The sequence below is a fragment of the Caretta caretta genome, chromosome 3 (genome assembly GCF_965140235.1).
Source record: "Caretta caretta isolate rCarCar2 chromosome 3, rCarCar1.hap1, whole genome shotgun sequence".
NCBI lineage: Eukaryota > Metazoa > Chordata > Testudines > Cheloniidae > Caretta > Caretta caretta.
In genome coordinates, this window is record NC_134208.1 from 111890529 (window position 1) to 111916001 (window position 25473).

At 41.9% G+C, this 25473-nt stretch overlaps 1 protein-coding gene and 1 long non-coding RNA gene across 4 annotated transcripts in view; one reads left to right on the forward strand and one right to left on the reverse strand.

Annotated features, from left to right (window-relative positions):
- The window catches only part of GRM1 (glutamate metabotropic receptor 1), a 348420-nt gene that overhangs the window by 310885 nt on the left and 12062 nt on the right, over positions 1-25473 (forward strand). The gene's annotated exons all lie outside the window — the stretch shown is intronic.
- LOC125634084 (uncharacterized) overlaps positions 11160-25473 on the reverse strand; it is a 29119-nt gene continuing 14805 nt past the window's right edge. For 2 of the 3 annotated variants that reach the window (XR_007355788.2, XR_007355786.2), the window contains 2 exons: positions 20172-20200; positions 11160-14039 (listed from right to left, as the gene is read on the reverse strand). This is a non-coding gene — a long non-coding RNA (uncharacterized LOC125634084). The remainder of the gene's footprint in view (positions 14040-20171; positions 20201-25473) is intronic. The other variant, XR_007355787.2, reaches the window with a different exon arrangement.

Below are 25473 nucleotides of genomic sequence, written 5' to 3' on the forward strand. Positions count from 1 at the left end.
AGACATGCAATCCTGCTTTAAAGATTTCAGTTGATGAAGAACTAACTTACCATGGGACCTGGTGAATCCAATGATAAATTACTCTGAATCCATCTCAAGCCAACAGGAAAAAAAAATATAAGAATGATTAAGTCCAAGGGATGGGCTTTGTGACTAGTTGATAACATATGATCTTTCATATTGATATTTCAAATTCACTTCATGTTCTATACAGCAGGAGGAACTGATGCAGAACATGTGGTGAAACAAAACTAAAAATTGTATTATCAATGGTAGCTACTTGAGTCACCAGTTTAAACAGGTTAACTGACACGTTAACTAAGGGCTTTATCCAATTTCAAGTAAAGCCAATGGAGAGACTAGTGACTGAACTTTGGCCTTGGATACAATTATTTTGGGGCACTCTCTTGCAATCCTTGGCTACACAACAACCATTTGTGGACAATTGCAGCTGGACATAATTCAGAGCTGTCATGAAGCTTCTCTAAATTATGCCAGGGGCTGGCCTCAAGATTGGGGAAGCACAAAATGGTTTAAAGTACCGCCCCCCCCACACACCTTTCTTCAGCTGAACAAGCAGAGCTCTACATTAGAACCTATGTGGATATACAATAGCAACTTGCACTATATTTGTAATGTGCTTCTAACATACTGTAGGCAAGAAAGTCCTTTTCTTTTTCTAGGAACTTCACAAGTCACTGGAGATCCAAAATGTCCATCTTTAACTGATGCTTTGGCTTCTCCCCTTCCTCCCTTTCTCCCCCTCCCCCCCTTTTCCCCCAGGAGCTAGTTAGAGTTGTTTGGCCATTATGGAATGGCTAGACTGTATCCTACGTTTAACATACTTTCAGTATAAGAATTATCATGACATTAGTCATCAACATCCATTATGTATAGCAAACATGTCTACTGGTGGGGCCAAATCCTGAGAAGCAGCTTATAGGCTGTGTGCTACTCTGCTTCATAGGGGTGACGTGGACGGAAGCCTTCCCATCCCAACGAATGGTTGAAGAGCAGACCTGTACCGGCACTGCAATAGCCTCTGTGGCTCCAGTTTGGCTACTCTGATGTCGGGGGAAAGGGGTAGGCAGTGGGAGAAAGAGGACAGAAGAATCTATATAGTGGCAGATTCTCCATTCCTGCCCAACCCCATAACCTGAATTGGCTGTGTGCCTCCGCCCACCTCTGCATACTCTGCTTCTACATGGAAGAAGCTCACAAGTTTCACTCTCAAGGGAGCCTCACTGGGGCATGGCCTAAGGCAGGATTTGCACCTTGCTGCACAAACTTGGCTCAGTCTTGCCAATTGCTGATTGAAATCAATGGCCTATAGAAGAAAATAAGTTGCCAAAACATCAGTTGAAACTCACTGATGTCAATGGGAGTTGGACCAGGCTCATTACGCTGTCTGTCCTACTTAAAACAAACCAAATCGAAAACCAATCCAGGTATTAGAGAATTGTGCAACAAAGCGCACTCCAGGTTACTGCTAAAAATTCCCACAACAGGTTGATCAGACTGTGGTCTTGTCAGAACCCGCAATACAAATGCTCACAGCTGGTTGAAAACAGGACATTTGGAGGAGAAAAATCAAAATTTCCTGTAAAAATTTTTGGTTTTAGACAAAAAAACAATAGCCACATTTTGTCAGTTTTTGTCTATTTTCTGAAAAAAATGGACACTTTAAAATGAAACACAAATTTCCCAGAAGGTTTAATTTAGGGAAAAAAGGAAAATTTTAATCAAAAAAGTTTCAACAGAAAAGTTTTGATCAGCTCCACACACAGTACTCCTTGTTCCCTGAGAGCGCCTGGTTTGAGCTGGGCAGGTAAGAGCAGTCAGACGCAATCCAACTGTGTCATGACAAACTGAAAGCAGGCCTGCATATCGGCTATGTTAGGAACACGTTGCTTTTCAGTTTACCATGCACATAATTCTATGCACAAACACACTACTTAATTCTACCGGGTACTAGCCTTTTATGAAAAGACACATGCTAATAAGTATCAGCTGCAGCAGTGAATCTGATGAAAGGTTTGCTGGAAAACACATCAAATAGCAACATCAATCCATAGATTAGCTTTTCAGTGTTATTATACGACAGTCTGTGCAGATGGTGATTCGCTTAGTGCTTGCTTTCTGGGGCCCCTGTTTCAGACAGTATGTCTTATCTCATTTGCATCGTTCAAGTTCCAGAAATTACTGTTTGTATTTCACAACATTTTCATACTCCAAGATGCTACAAAGGATGTAGAGACTGATGGAGATTCGAGGAGAAAATGCTGATGATCCTTGGGACACAGAACTGCTGACAGGTGTGCCTGGTCTCTCTCTCTTTTTTCATATCTTTTTTCTTAGTAGGGGATATTTCTTTTCTAAATGGTCTTTCAGCACCTATGTCCCCAAGCATCACTCACAGCCTCCTTGACTGCTTCTGACACTTGTGATTCAAATGAGGTCAATCGCCTGGCAGATTCTGTATTTCTGAATCAATATGCTTTAGTCAAACACAGGTTACTGGGCTCAATTCAAGGATAACTGGGTGAAATTCTCTGTTACACAGGAATCTGACTAGATGGTCTAATGGTCCCTTCTTTTCTTAAATTCTGTAAATCTATTAATTTAAGTACAGTCCTAGGCTAATTTCGTTCTTCTTGAGTCTAGAGGATCCCAAGGGTTTGGAGGGAGAGTGAATTGTCCAAATATTGCTGCTAGCTTGACTCTGTGTGTGTGTGTGTGTGTGTGTGTGTGTGTGTGTGTGCGGCTATCAAGTCTTCCTTTTTAAAATCTTACTTGAATTGAAATACATTGGCAGCATCCCTCATCAGACTCCTCAGGACAGATTTTCTTCCAGAAACAATCAATCTTCCTCCTGCTTTAGTCTTCTCTTTTTTCTAGATTCAGTGCCGCTCTTTTCCTCATGGCAGTCATTAACCTTTTCCTTTCACTTTCCCTTCCTAATCCTAAATCACTAGCAGTTTCTCGTACATGTGTAATACTGTGTGTTTTAAACTTGTTAACGTACATGCACTTTGGATGTGTGAGTGATAGGGGCACTCTTTACAAATGGCCAGAATGTGACACACTTTCTCATGCTGGGAGTGCCATACTCCTCATCTGGTCCCATTTACTTTGATGTGAGTGTAAGAGTATCACTGTCTGGCCTGAAGGAAGGAAGATTTTATACCCCTCTCCATAACCAGGGGGGGATTAATACCAAGAATGAATAGCACCCGTGTTATTTTTATTTCTTGCAATCTTTGAAATAAAGATCCTTTACTGGCAGATCCTTATCTTTTCCCACTTGGTAAAATAGTAAAGTGCCAAAGCCAAAGTGATTTTGCTACATTTTCAAAGCTGGGGTGTGTCTGTTAGGCAAAGCCAGAGTGTTTGGAAGCACCAGAAAGTATTCTGACAAACAGAATGCCTTCCTGAACAGCCTGGAGCACAGGGGGATCGTGCATGTTAGCGTAACCCAGTGCTCCATGGGTGTCACCTGGTTCCTTCTGTGCCTGATCCACAGAGGATGTGATTCCTTTAGAGCTCCTACTTACAGGACTTAGTCCTTTAACTCAGGCTGTGGAGGAGAGGCTCATGCTTTTATCTGTCCATAGTTCAATCGGCAATGATTCATACATAGATTCCAAGGCCAGAAGGGACCATTATGATCACCTACTCAGATCTCCTGTATAACACAGGCCATAGAACTTCCCCAAAATAACTCCTAGAGCAGATCTTTAGAAAAACATCCAATTTTGAGTTAAAAATTGTCAGTGACGAAGAATCTACCATAACCCTTGATACATTGTTCCAATTATTAATTACTTTTTCTGTTAAAAATGTATCCCTTATTTCCAGTCCAAATTTATCTTCCAGCCATTGGAGTATGTTATGCCTTTCTTTACTGCATTGAAGAGCCCATTATTAAATATTTATTACCTGTGCAGGTGCTTATGGACTAACCCAGGGATGGGCAAACTTTGGCACACAGCCCGTCAGCGAAATCCATTGGCGGGCTGGGACAGTTTGTTTACCTGCAGCGTCCACAGGTTTGGCCAATAGCAGCTCCTATTGGCCACGGCTTGCTGTTCCAGGCCAATGGGGGCTGCGGGGAGCAGCGGCCAGCACATCCCTTGGCCCACACCACTTCCTGCAACCGCCATTGGCCTGGAACTGTGAACTGTGGCCAGTGGGAGCTGCAATCATGGAACCTGTGGACGCTGCAGGTAAACAAACCGCCCCAGCCCACCAGTGGATTTCCCTGATGGGCCGCATGCCAAAGGTTTTGTTAAACTAAACAGATGGAGCTACTTAAGTCTGTCACTAGAAGGAATGTTTTCTATTCCTTTAATCATTCTTGTGGCTTTTTTCTGAATTCTCTTTAATTTAACAAAATCCATCTTGAACTGTGGGCACCAGAACTGGACACAGTATTCCAGCGATGGTCACACCAGCACCAAATACAGAGGTCAAATAACCTCTCTTGAGATTCCGCTGTATATGCATCCCAGGATTGCATTAGTTCTTCTGGCCAGCACATCAAACTGGGAGCTCATGTTCATCAGATTATCCACCATGACTCCCAAATCTTTTTCAGAGTCACTGCTTCCAAGGATAGAGTCCCTCATCCTGTAAGTATGGCCCTAATTCTTTATTCCCAAATGTATACATTTACATTTAGCCATATTAAAATGAATACTGTTTGCTTGCACTCCATTTAGCAAGCAATCTAGACCTCTCTGAATCAGTGACCTGTCCTCTTCATTATTTACTACTCCCTCAATTTTTGTGTCATCTGCAAAGTTTATCACTGATGATTTTATGTTTTCTTACAGATTGTTAATAAAGATGTTAAATAGTGTAGGACAAAGAACCAGTCCCTGCAGGACCCAACTGGAAACAGACCTGCTCAATGACAATTTCCCATTTAGTTACATTTTGAGCCCTATCCATTAGCCAGTTTTGATCCATTTAATGTGTCTTTAATGGGGTGCTCACCCCACGCAAGGCCGAGCAGGTGAAATTATTATATTTAATCTGATAGGCTGTGTCTGGGGGAGATTCAGGCATTGGAAGGCTGATTGGAAGGCCCATCCGAGAAGGAACAGGCAGGGCTAGTATAAAGCCAGGAATGTGGGAGCAGAAAGGGGCTGCAGGGGAAGTAGGCTGCAGTCACTCCTAGGAGGGAGATTGGGCTGGTAAATTGGGTGGGAGGGCAGGAGCCAGAAAATGTAGGAAGGAGTCCAGAGAAAGAGAAGAGTCTGGAAGAAAACAGACCACAGATGCTAGAAATAGGTTCCCTGGACTGGAACCCGGAGTAGAGGGCGGGCCTGGGTTCCCCTACCAGCTATTAAGGGAAGTGGCACAGATTGGGCAACAGAGCCAAAGACTTCCTGAGACAGTCATCCCAACAGGACTTTGCTATCCCGGAGGGCGAGGACTATAGTGACGTGACCATAGGGCCAATCCACGAAGAGAAAGCACCTTGAGTTGAAGAAGGAGAGAAGCAGCAGGGCACATGAACAAGTGGCAGAAGGGAGTGCCAGACCCAAAAGGTGCTAATCCCCAGAGGCAGACAGGAGGAGGCACCCTAGCAGTGAGAAGAGCCCTGAGACAGTGTATCATGTTAAATTTAAATCATTCTAGTTTTTAATCAGAATGTTGTGTGGTACCAAGTCAAATGTCTTCTAGAAGTCTAAGTGTGCTGGGTCAACACTGTTACCTTTATCAACCAATCTTGTAATCTCATCAAAAAAAGACATGAAGTTAGTTTGACAGAATCTATTTTCCAGAAACCCATGCTGATTTGCATTGATTATATCATCACCCTTTATTTCATTATTAATCAAGTACTATATCAGCCACTCCAATATCTTCCCTGGGATCAATGTCAGGCTGACAAGCCTCTATCTGTCCTCGACCTGTGTCATCCCATTTACCATTTTTAAAAATTCGCACAGGTTTTGCTTTCTTTCCCGTCTTCTGGAACTTCCCCAGTGCTCCACAACTTATTGAAAATCAACACTAATGGTCCTGCAAACTTCTCAGCCAACTTAGGAAAGAAAATGACCAGTCTTCCCCTTGCATGAATGCAGTGCAAGACCCTCCAGCTCTGAATGACAATTCTCAAGCTCCTATCTGTTCCAGAGCAGAAAGTCTGTTATTCAGTCCTGATGCAGCAGATCACTTCTTCAAGTCCAGTCCAGTGTTAGGTTCATTTCTCTGATCCCTCCCCTGCTTCCCCACAACACAATCTCCTTCCTCCACCCAGCACATGTGCTGAATTGATGAGAGATAGGAATTCTGGATCAGAGAAGTCTGAAGTCCTATCTACATATTTAACATAACATTTCATTCTTTATTCAGGGCACTGTGGCAGTGTGGCCTAGTGGGTAGGGCAGCAGTTGGGTGATATAAACTCTATATTTAGCTGTGCCTATTGACTCACTGTGCAACTTTTGCTAAGTCATTTAACCTCTTTGTACTTCATTTACCCCATCTGTAAAATGGGGACAATGATGTTGAACCACTTTTGTAAGGTGCATTGAGACTGCCAGATGAAAAGTGCTATCTAAAAATGAAATATTATATGCCAGGCAGCGTGTATATAAGCACTGATTTTCCTTGATGAAGCAGAGAGGTAGGATGATCTTGTGGCTAAGGCCCTGGCTGGGAGTCAGGACTCCTGGGACAAACCTCCAGTTCTTCCACAGACTTCCTGTTTGACGTTGGGCTAATCATTTAATTTCTCATCTGTAAAATGGGGATAATAATCCTTTCTTAATCTGATGTGGCTATTTGCTTCTTAGGGGCAGAAACTGTCTCTTATTATATGTATGTATGGTGCCTTGCACAGTGGGTCCCCAGTCCTCTGAAGGCTACTGGAATTCAAATAATCATAATGGCATTCTGAATAAATTTAGTGCAATTTGGTTAGAAGTGAATGGCTCCAGAGACCTAGAACTTGCAATTCAGGTTACCATGTGTACAATGCGAACCAGAAACTCAATCTGGAGGACGTTTTTCCATTGAACTTGTTTGCAGTGTGTTTAAAATGGCAGTTTTCACAAAGACCATTTAACATACTCTTTTCATTTTAAGCTGATGTTGTCTGTAACATTTATGGTCTGTAACACAGTCACTAGACAAGCCTCCTTGATTTTCTTTCTCAAAGAAAAGACACCAGTGTTTCACAGTGAGAGTACCTATGGTCTCTAATTTTACTACTGTGAGGTATCCAGGCTTATTTTATATTGACCTTGCCTTTACAATGCAGGTAAGCTTTTGCCATCCTGGTTTTTACTGTAATCCATGGAGACATCAGTTCACTAAATTGTGACCCCATGTTCAGAGATATCCAAATCACCATAGAAATACAGCATGTGTGACATCCCTGGTTTAAATTAACTTTCCTGGGCTCCAGACAAATGTTTCATTATTTAGCAAACTTAACACAGTTTGAGGAACTTTTTCGTACTGTCATATCCATGTGCTGGGACAGGAAGATTGTCATCAAACTAAGATCAATGAGTGTTATGAAATACTAAACCAAGTAAAAATGACAAGTTGTTCAAATATTTTAAAGTCATCATCATCATGTTCTCATTATGCCTCTGGCGTTTGGGCAGCAATGAAGCTCCTCCACTCCTGTCTGTTTCTGGCAAGTCTTTTCAATGGTTCCCCAGCTGTGCCCCAGTTTTTCAGCTTGGTTTCCACAGCTCTTCGCCACGTTGTTTTCAGGCGGCCTTGTTTTTGCTTGCCTTCAGGTGTACATCTTATTGCTACTCTGGTGATGGAATCAGTTTCCATCCAAAGCACATGGCCGATCCATCTCCAACACCTCCTGGCAATGATGTTGCTCAGATCCTCTTGGCTGCACTGTGTCAATTTTAAAGTACAGGATATTTATCTCGCAGATAGTTTTGATTGTGACTGTAGTCTCTTTTCATCTCTCATAAGAACAGTCATCTAATGGTTAGAACACAGGGATGTTTTATTCCTGACTTTCTGTGTGACTCCAGATGAGGCACTGAACCTTTCTGAGCTTTAGTCTATCCATATGTAAAATGATGATTATAACAATACCTATCTCACTTATGAGTTGAGAAATTTAGTTGATGATTGTCAAGTGCTTTGAAAGCCTTGGCACTTTAAAAGTGTAAAATATTATTAAAGGGTTAAATGAAGTCTTGTGAGCTCCAATCCTGCAAGATGCTGCTGCATGCCTCCTGTGAGGAACTGGTATGCTCTGGGAATTATTTTGGGAAAGTTCTAAGGCCTGTGCTATACAGATGATCACACTAGATGATCACAATGGTCTCTTCTGGCCTTAGAATCTACGGGTATGTCTACACTACAATTAAAACTGCGTGGCTAGCTCTTGGGCTATGAGGCTGTAAAACTGCAGTTTAGACATTTGGGCTTGGGCTGAAGTTGCTCTACTGCAACGTTTAAACGGCAATTTTACAGTCCCATAGCCTGAGCCCCGCCAGCCCAAGTCAGGTGACATGGGCTTGATGCAGGCATTTGGTTGCAGTGTAGACATACCCTATGAATCTATGCCCTCAACTTACTTGACTGAAATGGGAGTTGAGTTTGCAAGATAAAGTCCTTAAGTGTTAAGCAAAGTAATGCTGGGCTACCTTGTCCAGTCAATAGCCCAAAATGCATACGCAAAAACTTGAATGAGGTTGGACTTGTGCACACACCCATCCACAGCCCATTGTCTTACCAGCATATTCCCTTAGTATCTGCCTTTCCAGGCTGAATTTATGTGGACACTCTAACAAGAGGAGAAGAAGATAGAAGTTTCAGAGATGAGCAGATTGCATAGCCATTAGTTGGACTGCTGGAGCGTTCATGAGTGTATTAGCTAATTAATTTTTATTTTAGGACAAAATATTCTTAAATTTTTGCAAACTATTGTTTTGAAAAGGGCTATAAAATGAATAGGAACTTCAGTTCTATTTAAATTACAAGGCTACAAAGTAAAAAAAAAATTCACACTTTTTAATTTGTGAGGGGAAAATGTTTATTTTTAGTTTTTTCAAAAATATTTCAAGATTAATTAGCCCTAAATTTTCAAATGCCCGATTGCATCTGCAAAATTTACATCTGTATTTTGTGTACTTGCAAATGACCAGTAGGTGCAGATATTAGCACAGGCTAACTACCTGTCTCACAAGAGGAGAGATCTGCATGTGCTAATACTTGCTAGTCATTTGCAGGTACATAAAATTGCCCATGCAATTTTTGAAGGTACAAATTGCCCTCGCAAACAGCTGAGGGCTGACCACACTGAATTTCAGCCCTACGTAAAACCAAAATGTGCCTGAAGTTTTTAAGTCTCTTTTCTGTCTTTTCATTTGTCACAGTCTTCTCTTTTTTCTTCTACTCAGGTCCATGTGTAGATGCGCCTGATTATCGCTTTGTAATTGCATATACAAATATAAATAAAACACCATGCACTGAATGGAAAACTTAATGTAATTGTATTGGATCTGGTCCATCACAAAATTAATAGCACTCAGATCTGATTTGTCTCCTTGGCCATGATCCAAAGTCCATTGAAGTCAATGGAAAAACTCCCACTGATTTCAGTGGGGTTTGGATTAGACCCTGGGTTGCCGTAACATGAAATCCTCCTTTGGATAGCAACTCCAGCACAAAAGATGTGGGGCCTTCTGCCTCCCTGAATTTACTGGCATAAAACCTACAGTCTTCTAAAATGACTTTTGTTGTGTTTTCTGTCTTCTGTGGTTCTCTAGCTAATAACTAACCTAGACTGTAAACAGAAAACAAGCCTTTATTCTGCTATAAGGGAACATGCACAACTACATTGGTATATACAAATATTAAATAGTAGATTTGTCTGAGTTGCAAGAATCAGAGCTTGAACTGGATAGATCTGAAGGTGCCAAAGCTCAAGGCTATTCAGATCCATCTACAAGGAAAACAAAAGCTCTGGGTGTGAAGGCTGCAAACCAATAATTTTGTAGAAGTTTGTAATTTATATCTCTATATGAGCCAAACAAACAAAGTCAGTAACAACAGTGACTGTAATTGATTAGACGATTAGCTCATTTTCAAAATAATTCCGAAGTATTTGACCTTACTAGTGTGAAAATAGCTTTTATCTTTCTAAGAAGTATGATTTCTTTGTGTTTAACTCTGCTCCTAACACTTTTATGTATTCAGCTCTTTAAGACACACAACAAGGGTGACCAAGTCTAAGAAAAAGTGTTTATAATTCTAATAAGCAGAGTGCATGAGTTAAATATGACTGCTGGGTTTTTTTTTTTAACAGCAGAGAGTATTACTTACTGTCACCTCAGGTTATAAGAAACTGCTGTGTGCAAACTATGATGGGAAGTGAAAGGAACAGCTCAACCAGAATTAGTAGAAGATCCTGTTCCCATTGTAGTCAATGGCAAAACATTCGATGACTTCAATGGGAGCAGGTTTGTGTCCACTGTAAATAAACCCTGTAATATTGGCATGTTTTTATTCCACCTCAGTAGAGTGTTCTGTCACATATTATCTCAGCTTGACTGATCTTAGCATTTTCAGTGACCTTTACTAAACATGGTTACATTGCTTCAGGTAGGGTCAGAGAGATGGAAGAATAGTTGAGAAGGTAGTTTCATTCATGAAATAGAAGTTTTAGGATCCCCGTCTCTTTCAAAGTGAAGATACCAATAGAAACTGATGTGTACGGATAGGAAGTCAGAAGTGTGGTGAAAAATCCTAGGCCAAAGGGCAGAAATTGTTTAATATTTAAAAGGGAAAGTGAATAATGTTTTGTGTTTTGCTATTGCTGGACACAAGAGTTGCCAATGCCCTGTGTGTGTACTTCACAGCATGGTGCCCTTTTGCTTTGTTGAAGTAGTGGTATGTCTGTGGGCATCAGTGTAAGGGGGTTATTTGTTTCTTTTAAAAAAACAACAACAGAAGCTAAGTTTCAGGTCCAAGATGCTTGAGAGTCCCCCAAATATAGGTTGAAAAAGAGAGAAATTGTCACACCATGTGAGGGGAATGCTAAGTGCAGGAGAGAAGTTGCGTGTAATTAATGTGATAGTTTCCAGTTGTGCCGACATTCTTTAGTTGCTGGGAAACAAAATCAGAACGCAGGAAATGGAAGCTTTCTAACTCTACCCTGAATAAAAATATATTTTAATGACAGACATGACCAAAAGTACATCCTCAGCAGGCACTAAACCATTTACAATGTCAAATGCGTACAATATATAAAGAAACACAGGCCTCTAGCCTGCTCATTTAACAGAGCACAAACATGCCTACACCTTTTTGAATCATGTGAAGAATTACCATTGCCTGCCAGTTCTAGCATGAAGAAACATTTCAGAAACGATAGCAGGACTCTGTTGCTTTGGCTCCTGACGAAGCATTGTATAATCATCTGCAACAGATTGTCTAGTGTGAGTATCAGGTAATGAAATGACAGTGCATGGTAATAACTTGACAACTAGATACAGCAATTGTGCATCAGGTTTTCCAGAAGGCAATCTTCTGGAAGTCAGGTCACAACAAGTGAGTGTCAGATCACAGGAAAGAGGTAGGATAATATTATGAATGAAGATAATTGTAACCTTGTCTTGCTCTGTTTTGGGACGCAGGGGGAAAAAGCCTGCCAGAACAGATGGCTTGATGTAGACAAATATTTTGTGAGTATGTGATTAGATATGACAGTCTCTACTGTTTCTTGCATAAGGCTTTTGATAGCGGAAGCAAAGTCAGAGATTTAAGATTATAAACAAGTGTTTATCAGTTTAGAACTGGAGAAAGGCTTGATTTTATTCAAATAACTACAAGTACTTCTCACAAGTGGTGTTAGAAAATGTGATTTATAGACAAAAATTAAAATCTACACAAAATAATGCTGTATTCTGCCTGATAGCTTCATAAATGGACATTTATCTTGTTGAAATAGTCAGATCACAATTAAGTAGAAATAGACCCCTACAGGCTTACTTTAATTTAATACTGATAAATCGAGGGGGGGAGGGGAAACTGCTGTACAAGCAAAAGCTCACAGACTGATCACCTAAATAAATTAGGTCCTTTTGTGTTACGTTTCACACCTTCTCAGACTGCTTATTACTTATCACAACTAGAGCTGAGCAAAATGTTTCCCCCAAAACTTTTTTGGTAAAAAATGCAGGTTTGTGTCAGTTTCACCAAATTGTGTTGGTCAAAAATAACCCCCCCCAAAATCTAAATGATTTGTTTTGACATTTTCAAAATGAAATGTTTTGATATTTTGGTTCAAAATGACTTTCATTTCAAAATTTCCTTTAATTTTTGTTAAAATATTTTTGAATGTTTTTAAATGTTTGAAATAAAAAGAAAATATATTGGTTTTGTCTAATTGAACTGTTTCATTTGCCTGGAAAATAATGTTTTTGATTTGCCTAACATATGAAAAATTTCATTTTCAGTTCAATGTAAAACCATTTTTTTTCTAGTTTTCAGAATTGCCAGCAAACCAAAAATGACATGATTTGCAGAGCTCTAACACAACAATCCCACAAGGGAAGAAACCCATTACAGTGTGAATAAGAATGTGTTAAAAAAAATCTATAATTCAGTACAGGTCATTTTTCATTACAGTAGAAAAGATACAGTAAAGGAAAGGGGAGCCCCATGTTCTGTTCATTACATTTATGATGGACCTATTTCATTACAAATATACAGTCTTCTGGTGGACTGGCAAATGTAAACCATCAGCAGGTCATGATGTGTGCAAATGATTTTAAATGGTTTCATGCTGCATTTTCTGGGACCTGAAGACCTTTCTGTAGGCTCAAAAGCTTGTCTCTCTCACCAACAGAAGTTGGTCCAATAAAATATGTTACTTCATCCACCTTGTTTCTCTAAATGGAAACATGCAGTTACGAGGGGCATAAGGGCCGACTCCGTGGGTGCTCCAGGGCTGGAGCACCTGTGGAAAAAAATGATGGGTGCTTAGCATCCACCGGCAGCCCCCCTACCAGTGCCTCCCCTTCCTCCCAGCATCTCCCACCCATAGGCGGCCCTGCCAATCAGCGCCTCCCTCTCCCTCACCCCCCAGCACCTCCTGCCTGCCGCGGATTAGCTGTTCTGTGGCATGCAGGAGGTGCTGGGGAGAAGGCGGAAAGAGCGAGGACTGGGTGCTCTTGGGGGATGGGGCGGAAAAAGGCAGGGTGGGAGCAGAGTAAGAATGGGAAGAGCTGGAGCGGGGGCAGGGCCTGGTGCAAAACCTGTGGGGAGCACCCCTCAGCACATCAGAAATTCTGCCTGTATGACGAGGGGCAATTACTTGATAATTGTGCAGTGCTGATAGTGTGCTTGATACTGTATGACACAAAGGAAGATGCTGTTCCTGCACTATGGAGTTTACAACCTAAAGAGACTGACAAGGCAATTCAGACAGAAAAGGCACTGAGACAACCAGAGCATGGTTCTGATTTAAAGCACGTCCTTATTTATTTATTTTTATATTTAGCAGATGTTAGAGCCACATTCACTGATATTGGTTAGCACTGTGGAGATGGAAAAAATGAGAGAGGATGTGCCCATCGAATTTAAGCAGAGAATTTTCTGAAGAGAGCTTATACAATAGGCATGAAACAATTTAAAAACTACACCCGTCATGATCTGCTGATATGTTACATTTACCAGTCCATCACAATTAGTCCAATAAACGATATTACCTCACCCACCTTGTCTCTTTATTATCCTGGGACCAACACAGCTACAACACTGCAAACAACATGTTTCCTTGAGATAAATGCTGTAGTTTCTTCACTGGGAGCTCTTTACGTTTCACTAACAAAATAATAATGTTAATGGTATACTCACTCCTGTCTATAGCTGCAGTCCTTATGCACAGTTTGCATGGTTGGAGGAAACAATGGGTTAAGCACCCTGCTTCAGGTCCGTTTAAAATATGGTATGGGTATTTTCCATATAGCACAAATACAGTGATGTTCAGAACTCTTCATAATTGGCATATTGTGGTCATGAGGCCAAATGGAACCCTAAAAAGGAGGAAACCAGCATAACTGAATGAAATTGTTATGATGGGAGAATTGTAGCTATTGGGGAATAAAGCGCCTGTGTGGCAATCACATGGTTGGTAAGAGCTGTAACATGCTCTTCATCCCTCTTCAGTGCAGAGGCAAGAACTTGTTCGTGGATTTCATCTTCACAACTTCTTGTTATGCCACTTCCTTCTCTCATAGCTTTTGCATATGAAGCTGTGTAGTGTCACTTCTAACACTAAGACTGATCTATGCAGAAGTGTCACTGAATTACACAGCTAGTTTCTAGAATATTTCAAAGGCTGGTACTGCATGCCTAGGCAATTACAAATTAAAATCTTCCACCAGGCAGGCTAGATGCTACATTGTAAGTAGAAAAGATTACAAATGGAGAAACATTACATTAGGAATTCACATACATTGATATCTACCCACCATGCAGTACTAACTATGGGCACACAATCTACTGGTGCACAATCTTCAGTATGAGACTGATCTGGTCAGCAAATTTCAATTGAAAATATAGAGAATTATTATAATCACTGATGAGATACTTTGACAATTAAGAATATGCAAAGTGACAACATTTCATGTTAGTATATTACAAAATGTTGATATTTACATTTTTGCCAACTGTAAACATCTTCATCATTTCTGAAGATGAAATCTCACCTATGCAAAATGAATGAAAATCTTCTAGTACATTATGCTTTGGTAGCTCTCACCAATTAATACCACGTTAAGATGTTGAAACTAACATAAACAGTAAAAATTGTTGCCATAGTCATGTTTTAGTGTTTCTGGAACTATGCAAAAAATGACACTCATTTTGGGTACCATTGTTTCACATCCCCTATAGGCTTATGGCACCACTTGACAGTGACACATCATACCTCATCTAAACATACATAAAATAAGCTTTCAAATGATATATGCTATGGGTATATGGATACATTAAACTCCAAACTACGGCCCTTTTGGGAGAATTTCTGCACACCTAGTTTACCAAGGGTGATGTGGACTCTTCAGTATTGGCAATTTTCAAATCAAGATTAGATGTTTTTCTAAAATATATGTTCTAGGATTTATGTTGGAGAAGTTCTATGGTCTGTGGTATACAGGAGGTCAGGCTACATGATCACAATGGTCCCCTATGGCCTTAGACTCCCTGAATCTATTGTGAGGAAGGGGAGGGCATTGCATGACATGGGTATTGCAGTGTGGAAAGTAGGGAGTCATCCTGATAAGCCAGTCAGAGGTAGGCTGGGAGAGGGCCTCAGCAACCTAACTTACTGTTGCCTTCCACTTTCATTCTGTCACTGTGTGTGTGAGAGAGAAGACTGTACTGTACCTCAGGCAGAGTTGTTCTAGTGTGTTGCCTGTCCCCACTGGGTATAGGCTAAAGATCAGGCTTAGCTTTTATGTAGCCCACATGAGTGCTTAGCACTCCTGAAAACTGAACCAGACAGAATCTTGTTAAATCTTAAATTCTCCTCTGAACCCCCCCCCCCCACATTGTAAACCACATAAAACCCAGTTTATCTATCTCCAGAAGATGAAGGGCTGAGATGATAGTGATCTGTCTACTCTGTTATATCCTGAAGCTGTACTTCTGAGACAAGCATAAGTGTAATTACTGTATAGGAGGCCTCTGGAAAATACAGTCATGCAACACAGCTGAAGAAAGACAGAATTTTAGCAAAACATAATACATTTCTCAAACAGCTATTAAAATGTGCTGTTTTATTTTTATTCTTTAACAAGTTTAACTGAAGTAAATTATAATAATGGACAATGAATATTTTATTAGAAAACCCAATATTAATGGACTAGATGACTCAAGAGATTGGTAATGATGTAGAGAACCTCTTGCCTCTAGGTTGCCTTTTCAAATCGGACCCACATCAGTTTTACTGACTGAAAGCTATTAGCTGTTGGGCTATTGGGCTGTTCAGTGATTTATGGTAGGGATAGCTGGTAGCAACCCCTATGTTCCTACGTATCCAAGGATTTTATACTGTGCTGCATCACCACAGTGTCTGAGCACCTTCTACATAAAATCAATAGCAACGGCAAAGTCCCTAGCAGACTTCATGGTATATCAGGCAAGTCTCCCATTTCAGGGTTAAAATTCTACTGGGGATAGGCTTCTACTAGGGCTTTTAAAATTTTACTCATTTACTTTTGTTTTGCAGCAGGGGAGGGGTGCTTCAGGGTTTTTTGTTTCTTCTTTTTTATTTTTTCTTGGATGGTTGGTTGTAGTTTTTTGGTAGAAGGGAGTGTCAATGTTGGAAGTGAGACAAGGCCTTTTTGAAGAGGACAGTTTTGGAGTATTTCCTAAGGATGGAAAGACTCTGGTTTCATCTGATTTCCTCTGAAAGACTGTTCCCTACCCAACTACCTTGGACCGAGGACACCTTGTCCCCAGCTCTTGCGTGCTTTTTCCTGGCTTTGTGATCTGCATTGTCCCAGAGGAGTGCAGCTGTCATGTTCATTCATAGATCAAAATTTGGTCTTTGCTACAGCTGGCGCTTGATCCATATGAAAATTAGGATCGAGGTCCTATACTAGCATCAGAAGCTGTCTGGGACCTAGTGAAAGGATTTAGGCCTGGGCCTGGTGTGCTCCCGGCACCCTAAGCTATGGGGAAGGCAGGCAGTGGCATTCTGTACCTCACTTTCATTGTACATTGTCCTCACTTTCAGCTTCCTATAGACCGTGGATGTCACTTAATAGCAACCCTGATATTAACTTCTGGTTAATGGCAACATTTTGCTTGGAACCAATCCCATCCATTGACTTTTAACTTTCATGGGGTTCGGATATTGGTACCAGCATGCAGGTTTTCAGAGCTGCCGCCAGGGAGGGAAGCAAGGGGAGGTGTCTTCCCTGGCTGAAGTCCCACAAAGCTGCCTATGGCCAGTGCCCGGGGACTGCATTCAGCTTGAGTCAGCTGCTCTTCATCTAAGAGCTGATGTCTTACATGTTTTTGGACCTCTTTGTACTGGCAAAGGCTGCACTAGTTGAGAATGAGAATATGTCTACATTGCATTCGCACCCTGTGATTGCAACTTGTGTGTAGACATACCTGAGCTCGCTTTAATTTAGCTAGCTTAATGGAACCAGTGAAGCTGTGGCAGCACAAACTCAGCATGAGCTAGCCATGCGAGTAATTACCCAGGGTCCCAGGTGGGTTTGTTCTGCCCACACTGAGGACCATGTTGCCAGGGCTTCACTGCTCCACTATACAAGCCAGCTAACTTAGAGAAGGGAAAAGAAGGGATAGTGTGGATCCCTGTGGGAAGTGTCTGAAGGACTTTGAAACCTGCCAGATTCCCCTATGGATGACTTCTGGTAAGCCTAGCAAGTGTGAAGACCTTTAATTGTTTTCTGATATGCTTTCTCAGTAACGCTTTTGTTCAAAAAATAAATGTATTGTGCCTTGCAACAGCTGGCTGGTCACTGGTAGTCATGGCCCTTTGAAAGAGAGAACAAAACTGGACTAAGGTCAGACCTGCTAGATTAAACTTAGTGAAATGCAGGGATGCTGCAAGCCCAAATACCCAGTCTGAAGGAAGCGGGATGTGCCCCAAGAGACAAGACAGCTAAGATGCCTGAGACCTGAGTAAATGCTCTTAAAGAAGCCAAGAAGGGATTAGAGATGCTGATAAACCTGGAACTATGCCATTGGTCCTTTCAGTTCAGCGGGTGGGAACTATGAGGAAAGCTTAATTTTCTGATGTTTGGGGTATGTATGTGTGTGTATGTATGTATGTATGTGAAGAGGACTTTGGTCTGTATGGCTCTGATTGAGCAAAACACTAAAGCACATGTTTAACTTTAAACATATGAGTATTCTCAAGTATTTTCTTGACATCAGCAGGACTACTCACATGCTTGAATTTGCACATGACCTTAAGAACTTGGTTGGATCAGAGCCATGGACAGTCAATCTACTGTCCTTAACAAGCCATTAGATTCTATTTAAAAGCATGTTTTAAAAAGAAAATTTTATTTACATCTAACTGTGCCCTGACAGAAATAAAAGAAAGGATCACTGTGATTAATGCCAGCATTTGGAAATAAATTACAATTTTTTCCAAAATCAGAATTACCATTGGGTTTCAGAAAGTTCAGATTTCAGACCGCTTGGCTTGCAGGAAGAAACCAAATATTAGTTCAGATTTCTTTAAATAAAAGACTTGAGGAAGAACCCTTAAAGTAGTTTATAGTGGGCTGCACAAGGAAATGTTTTCATTTGTGGGGGAGGGGCAGAGGAAAAGAAAAAAGTCTGACACTTCTTGTGACAAGCTGCTGTTCTGAAAGAGCATTTTTTGCTCTTAGACACCACCACACATCTGTGAAACAATGGCTTGAAGAAAAGCCCCTCTGATCTTGAACCACTTTTAGGGAGAAAGAAAAGGAGTACTTGTGTCACCTCAGAGACTAACTAATTTATTTGAGCATAAGCTTTTTTTAGGGAGGAAACTGTTTGCTAGGTTCCAGCAACAGGAAAATGATAATAAGATTGTAGCTAGGGGACATTATCAGTTCACACCATCAGCTCCCAGTAACTACAAAGAAAACACATTAATCTCAGAGGGGGGCTCACTCTCTCTTCATCCCTAAGGGAAGCTACTGCAGCCAATAGTGAGCTCTGAGTTGGCTTCTTCAATTAGCTGCTGACCTAGAGGCAAGAAACTACATTAGCAGTTCAGAGGAGGAACCATCTTAGCTGCAGGCAGCCACCTAGTGACTGGGAAGAAGCTAGATGAGATCCTAGTGCTCTGGGTGGAAGCCCAGGTGGCTCTGTCAAAGCTACACATTGCCCACCAAACAGTATTGTGGAAACCTCTCTATAAGCCAAAAGCCTAGTCTCTGGAAAAGTTTCCAGTGTCAAACCTCTAACCCTAGTCATGGGGTAACCATTGAGAGGAAGCTCTGCAACTAAAAGTCATAGTGTCATAGAGTTTAAGACAAGAAGGGACCTACAAAGTACCTAGTCTGACCTCCTATATATCAAAACCTGCGCACTAAAACCCAATAACCAAAATTAGACCAAAATATTACAGTCCACTGGAGAGAAGATGATTATGTGCCACATGCAAAGAATAGGCAGGATCAAGATGCATCAATGCCCGAGGTCCCTGCAGTGGCAGGGAAATATACCCAGATAGTTCTGGCAAGTGATCCGCACCCATGTTGCAAAGGAAGGCAACTAAACTCCCAAGGTTACTGCCAGTCTGACCTGGGAAAAAATTGTTTCCCAACTCGACATATGGTGATCAGTTAGATCATGTGCATATGAGCAACAACCAGCCAGCCAAGCACCAGAGAGAGAGAGAGAGAGGATGCTCAGTGCCAACTCAGAGTCCTAGCCCACCCGCATTCAATGTCCCATCTCCAGCCATGGTTGCCTGATTCTTCAGAGGAAAGAGATTTTTAAAAACCCTCCCAGAATACTTGGGGAGGGGAGGGGAGGAAGGAATCATCTGCAACTCTGAAGAAGAGTTTTAGGAACATAAGACATTAACTGGAAGTGAGCCCCAAGGCTGCGGAGCCCTATTCCCTCACAAGAAACCCATCATACAAGTGCACTCATAAATTTGTTCCAAGTCCAGCTCTCTCTTAAAACTAATTTAGTTAGTTGTCCCCACAACTTCTACTGGGAGGCTGTTCCAGGACCTCAGTCCACTGATGGTTAGAAACCTTTTAATTCTCAGCTTGAATTTGTTCATGGCCAGTTTACACCCATTTGTTCTTGGGCCAAGTTAACTTAAATAGCTCTTCACCCTCCTTGGTATTTACTCACCTAATATATTTATAGAGAACAATCATATCTCCTCTCAGCCTTTGTTTTCCTAGACTAAACAAGCCAAGCCAAGCTTGACACCTTTTAAAAGTGAATGATGAGATTAGCACCAGCAATTAGAGGGTTGAAAAAAATGGTTAGGTCCTGATTGCAGGATTCTGGGCCTATAAGGGCTGGTCTACTTATGTAAAAAATTTTAGACTAATTGGTACTGATTGATTCAATAGTAAAGGAGGGATATGTTGGTTTGTGATTTGAAATATTAAAGTAAACAGAATATCTAAAACAGATATTTACAGAGGTCCATATTTAAATACCTTCAGTTAGTTCCTTGGTAGGCTTCAGGCTATAGGAAGAAGAAAGAAAAGGTAAGTGAAGGAAGATTAAAGAGAAAGAACAGAAAATTAATGGAAATAATTATAGTTGATCACAGCATTTGTCATTTCTTTCACTGGAATGCTGTAAGGAAATTTGGATTTGGGGGCACAAGGGATTCTGGAATATCAGGTCACTATATATACTAATAATTATAGAATATTTTTAATCCATAGATCTCAAAGCACTTTCAGAGGAAAGTAAGTATCATTATCTCAATATATAGATGATGAAACTGAGATACAGAGAGATGGGATGACTTGCCCAAGCTCACATGTCAGGGGCAGATCTAGGAGAAGAACCCCAAAGAGAATTCCTGAATGTTACTCTAATGGCCTGTCCCCTAGGCCATGCTGCCTTTCCTAAACTACTATGGTTTGGGAGTGATGAAGAGGGAAAGATTGTTGTAACTGGGTTCACCCACCACTCTGGTGCCTCTTGCCGGCTGTCATGGGAATTAGCTCTGCATGTTAAAACACCATCTTCGGGTGGTGCTTCACCACTGTCACTCCTGCTCTAGGACCCCCGTCTCTCCAAGGACCGTGGCATCCTCTGAGCAACACAGCCCTCCAGCCATGCCACACAGTGCTGCCCCCTTCTGGGAGACCTGCAGTCCGCTGTTCAGCCACTTTCCTTAGTGGCTATGCAGCAAATTGTCTGTCCACTTCCTCATGGCCCCAGCATCCTCTTTGCCCTTGCCTCAGGGGCTCAGCCTGCAAACCCCAGCAGCTGTCTCTTACTCCCCCTGGTCCCTGCTAGCAGCATTGCTCTGTCAAGGATGCTGTCCATTCTCTCAGCCCTTCAGACACACAGTCCTTCCTCACATGGGTTCCCAGCACAGAACAGCCCTCCTCTGCTCTACAGCTCCCTTTGCATATGGGCCTGCTTGGCCCTGCTTGGCTGCTCCCTTCAACCCTTTTATGATTGGCTGCCTCCTGTGCAGCCTCCCTAGGTCTCTATTAACCCCTTAGAGCCCATCACAGTTGTATAAACACTTCCTTTGAGAAATCTGGCTCAGTGATAGCTTCTCATTGTCTCCCTATTTTTGTTGGGATCTGGCACTGTTTTTGGGGTGATTTTTGTGATTCTAGCTAGTTTTATTTGAAACATTCTCATGAGCATTTACTTCCCAGTCTTGTTCAGGGTAGATTCTCTTTAGTATATGCCTTTTTATTTTTACAACACTAAAATTTCTGAGATGAGGCAGAAATATGTACATTGTACCAGATCTTTTTTTCTTTTCTTTAAAGTTTGCCATAATTGAGTTTGTGTTTGTGATGTTACTTGGTTCAATTTTAGGCACTCACCATCCTGTCAAGTTTCGCTGGCATCTCTGAACTACACTAGGAAAATCAATTATGGTGTGCTGAAACAGCCTTGGATGAAAGTACATCCAACGAACTCTAGGAAATCATTTAGCATCTTCCAAATTCTTAGACTAAAAAGGTAATTGCTGCCTCCTCATTACGATTAATTAGCCACCTCTACTAAAGTCCAAGACAAATATCTGTTTGCAATCTCAAAGAAAATCAAAATCACCGATAGAGGCTGCTAAGGTACTGTCTTGACTGTTTTGTGAGCTGTCTACACTGAATTAATTGCATTTGAATTATATATAATGATCAACTGTGAAGCCGGACACAGGAGCTCTGAAATAAATAGACCATGCTCACAAAATACAAAAGAGTCACAAGTGAAGGGATTCTTACCTAACCAATGCTACTATGGTGAGACAGAATGCCAGCAAAAAGATTATAAGGCACTGCAAATTATTCATCAGGAAGAAGGACCCTAAGGCTAAGGTATGTAATCCAACAGAAGCCTTGTGTGTTTGTATGGAAGAGTTTTGAACACTAATAAGTACTAATCAGTCAAAATCAGCTCTGACTAACTCTGCTGACTTCACAAAGTGGGCCAGATTCACTGCTGTCCTGCACTTTTATAACCATCTACACCCATGTAAAGTGGGTGTAAAATGGTATTAAATCAGAAAGAAAAGCTCTTTACACACTTCTTCATGCATGTCAATTACTACACAAAGTGCAGGGCTATGATGAATTGGGTCCCATATATTTATCTTTCCTATGGCCTCATCACGTGAGGTGCTGAGGAGTCTCAACTCCCCTCCATGGATGTTGAGGGCTTTTGGTACCCTCAGTCCAGCAAAGATTCGTGCATATGCTTAATGTATGCCCTATGAGTAGCCCCATTGAAATCACAGTGCATAAAGCTGAGCACGTATCTAAGTCTTTGCAGGATCAGGGTCTTAGTAAAGTAACTTGACTAAGAGGACTACTGGAAAATCACCCGAACAGCAATATTCCCCATTCCAAGCGTTTGGCCTTGATGATTGCTATTCCAGTTGCAGAAAAGGTCAAAGATATAGACCTTGAAGGGGCCAGGACAAAGTTAGTAAAATGAGAAATACAGTAAACTTTAGCAAAATGGGAAGCTCTATGTGAAACAGGAAATTTCTCTGCAGTTGTTTGTTTTTTGGTTTGGATCTTTTTAGTTTGTTTATTTGCTTTATGTTGAGTAGTTTCCTCGCCAACATTTACCATTTTTGAAGACTGATGAATCAAAGAAACAGGACACGAGTCAGAACCTTAAAAATAAAATCTGCAGTGAGGCGAGGATGTGCAGTGAGATGATTTAAAAGGTACATCAATGTTTTAGGAATGTGCGCCCTGAATATTAAACAAGCTTTTATGTTGCCAGAACGGCTGCCTAGAACCAGCCCTTCATTCTCTATTATATTCAAAGTGTTGAAAAGTGTGTAGGCAGTGAGTTCTCCCTAGATTATAGAGTGGTTCAGAGAATAAATGTGCACTTCAGCCAGATTGAATATAGCTTGTATCTGTTTAACTGCCTTATTGCTAAGTAACACAGAAGCTAGAAGGCCACGCTTCCGCTGATATGGATATATATAAAATAATAATAGTAATAATAATTAATAATAAATACAGAAATAAAAAGTAGGGAGAAAGGATAAATACCCACCATGCAGTCCCATTCCACAGATCAGCAGCCGTGTTCTGGAGTCCTGCCCTGTCCTCTGAGCTCTGATTAGCTAGGGGAAGGGCAGACAAGAGAAGCTGGCCACTCCACTGCTTGAGAGCCCTGGCTGGCTACAGAGCTGGCAGGAGACCCCACCCCTACTTGCTGCTGCCAATTCTCCTTGGATAGATTGGATGATGGGATTAAGATTCAAGAAATGACTGCACAGGCTGCTGGAGAGGGCACATGCTGCTGCAAGGACACAGCAGACTGGGAGTCTGAGCTCAGAGTAGGGGAACATGCTACGGGAGGAGCCTATCTGTATGGCCACGATGCATAGGTGCTGGAATTAGGGGTGCTGGGAGTGCTGCCGCACCCCCTGTCTTAAAGTGAATTCCATTATATACATGGTTTGCAGTTTGGTTCAGTGGCTCTCAGCACCCCCACTATATAAATGGTTCCAGCACCACTGCCACCATGAGCTTGCATCATGGGCGATAATTGGCCAGAGTCCAAAGGGAAGGAGGTGCACTGACTGGTAATTGAGGGACTAAGGCTGGTGGGTCACTGGAACTGTTTGTTGGCTGATAAAGGTGGCATGATTTCAGGCTAAATCTCTGCCTCCCCAAGGCTGTAGAAGGGACCTTCACCCCAAGGCAAGGGGTGGGAGTTTGGAATTAACTAACAGAGAAGGGATTCCCCCACCATACCCACATTCTCTGAAGACACTTAATGGAAAGAATCATAGGTTTATAGATTTCATAGAGTTCGCGGCCAGAAGAGAACATAGATCATCAAATCTGACCTGCATATCACAGCTCATTAAATCTCACCCCAGTTACCCCCTAAATAGAGTCCAATGACTTTAATTAGACTAAAGCATTTCAGTCCTCCGGAGACACAACTGTAGTGTGCCACGAGCAGAGAACAGGAGAGACTGAGGTGCCATCAATGCGCAAGGCACCTGTGAAAGCAGGGGATTGATCAGGTAAGATATACCCAGGTCATCCCCGAAGGCACTTAACACTACATGCTGCAGAAGTAGGCAATGCCTATCCCTTACCTCCTGCCAGTGTGACCTGGGAGAAAATTCCTTCCTGAGCCCTAATCTGGCAATCAATTTGATCCTGTACATGTGGGCACACAGCATGGCACCTACAAAAGAGTATTCTCTGTACCACTTCAGAGCACTGTTTCACCACATCTAGTGTCCCACCTCCAGCTGTGGCTAACCTCTGATTCTTCAGAGGAAGGCGGAAAAAAACCCCAAACCCAAACAATGAAACAAAACCAGAATACATCTGACAGGTATATCTTTCCTGATGCCTGAAGGCGGCTGACTGAAGCCCTGAAGCATGAGATTTGATTATTGTCATTGTCTTAATGTGGAGCTGAGAGTGTTATGGGCATGTGGAAGGCAATGCAGGCATTCCGGTTCTCCCCGTGACCTATGAAGGAAGGGGATGAACAGGGGGACTCATAGAGTCCCCCCCCGAGAGTGCTGAAGGAACTGGCGGCTGTGATTGCAGAGCCATTGGCCATTATCTTTGAAAACTCGTGGCGAACCGGGGAAGTCCCGGATGACTGGAAAAAGGCTAATGTAGTGCCAATCTTTAAAAAAGGGAAGAAGGAGGATCCTGGGAACTACAGGCCAGTCAGCCTCACTTCAGTCCCTGGAAAAATCATGGAGCAGGTCCTCAAAGAATCAATCCTGAAGCACTTGCATGAGAGGAAAGTGATCAGGAACAGCCAGCATGGATTCACCAAGGGAAGGTCATGCCTGACTAATCTAATCGCCTTCTATGATGAGATTACTGGTTCTGTGGATGAAGGGAAAGCAGTGGATGTATTGTTTCTTGACTTTAGCAAAGCTTTTGACACGGTCTCCCACAGTATTCTTGTCAGCAAGTTAAGGAAGTATGGGCTGGAAGAATGCACTATAAGGTGGGTAGAAAGCTGGCTAGATTGTCGGGCTCAACGGGTAGTTATCAATGGCTCCATGTCTAGTTGGCAGCCGGTATCAAGTGGAGTGCCCCAAGCATCGGTCCTGGGGCCGGTTTTGTTCAATATCTTCATAAATGATCTGGAGGATAGTGTGGATTGCACTCTCAGCAAATTTGCGGATGATACTAAACTGGGAGGAGTGGTAGATACGCTGGAGGGGAGGGATAGGATACAGAAGGACCTAGACAAATTGGAGGATTGGGCCAAAAGAAATCTGATGAGGTTCAATAAGGATAAGTGCAG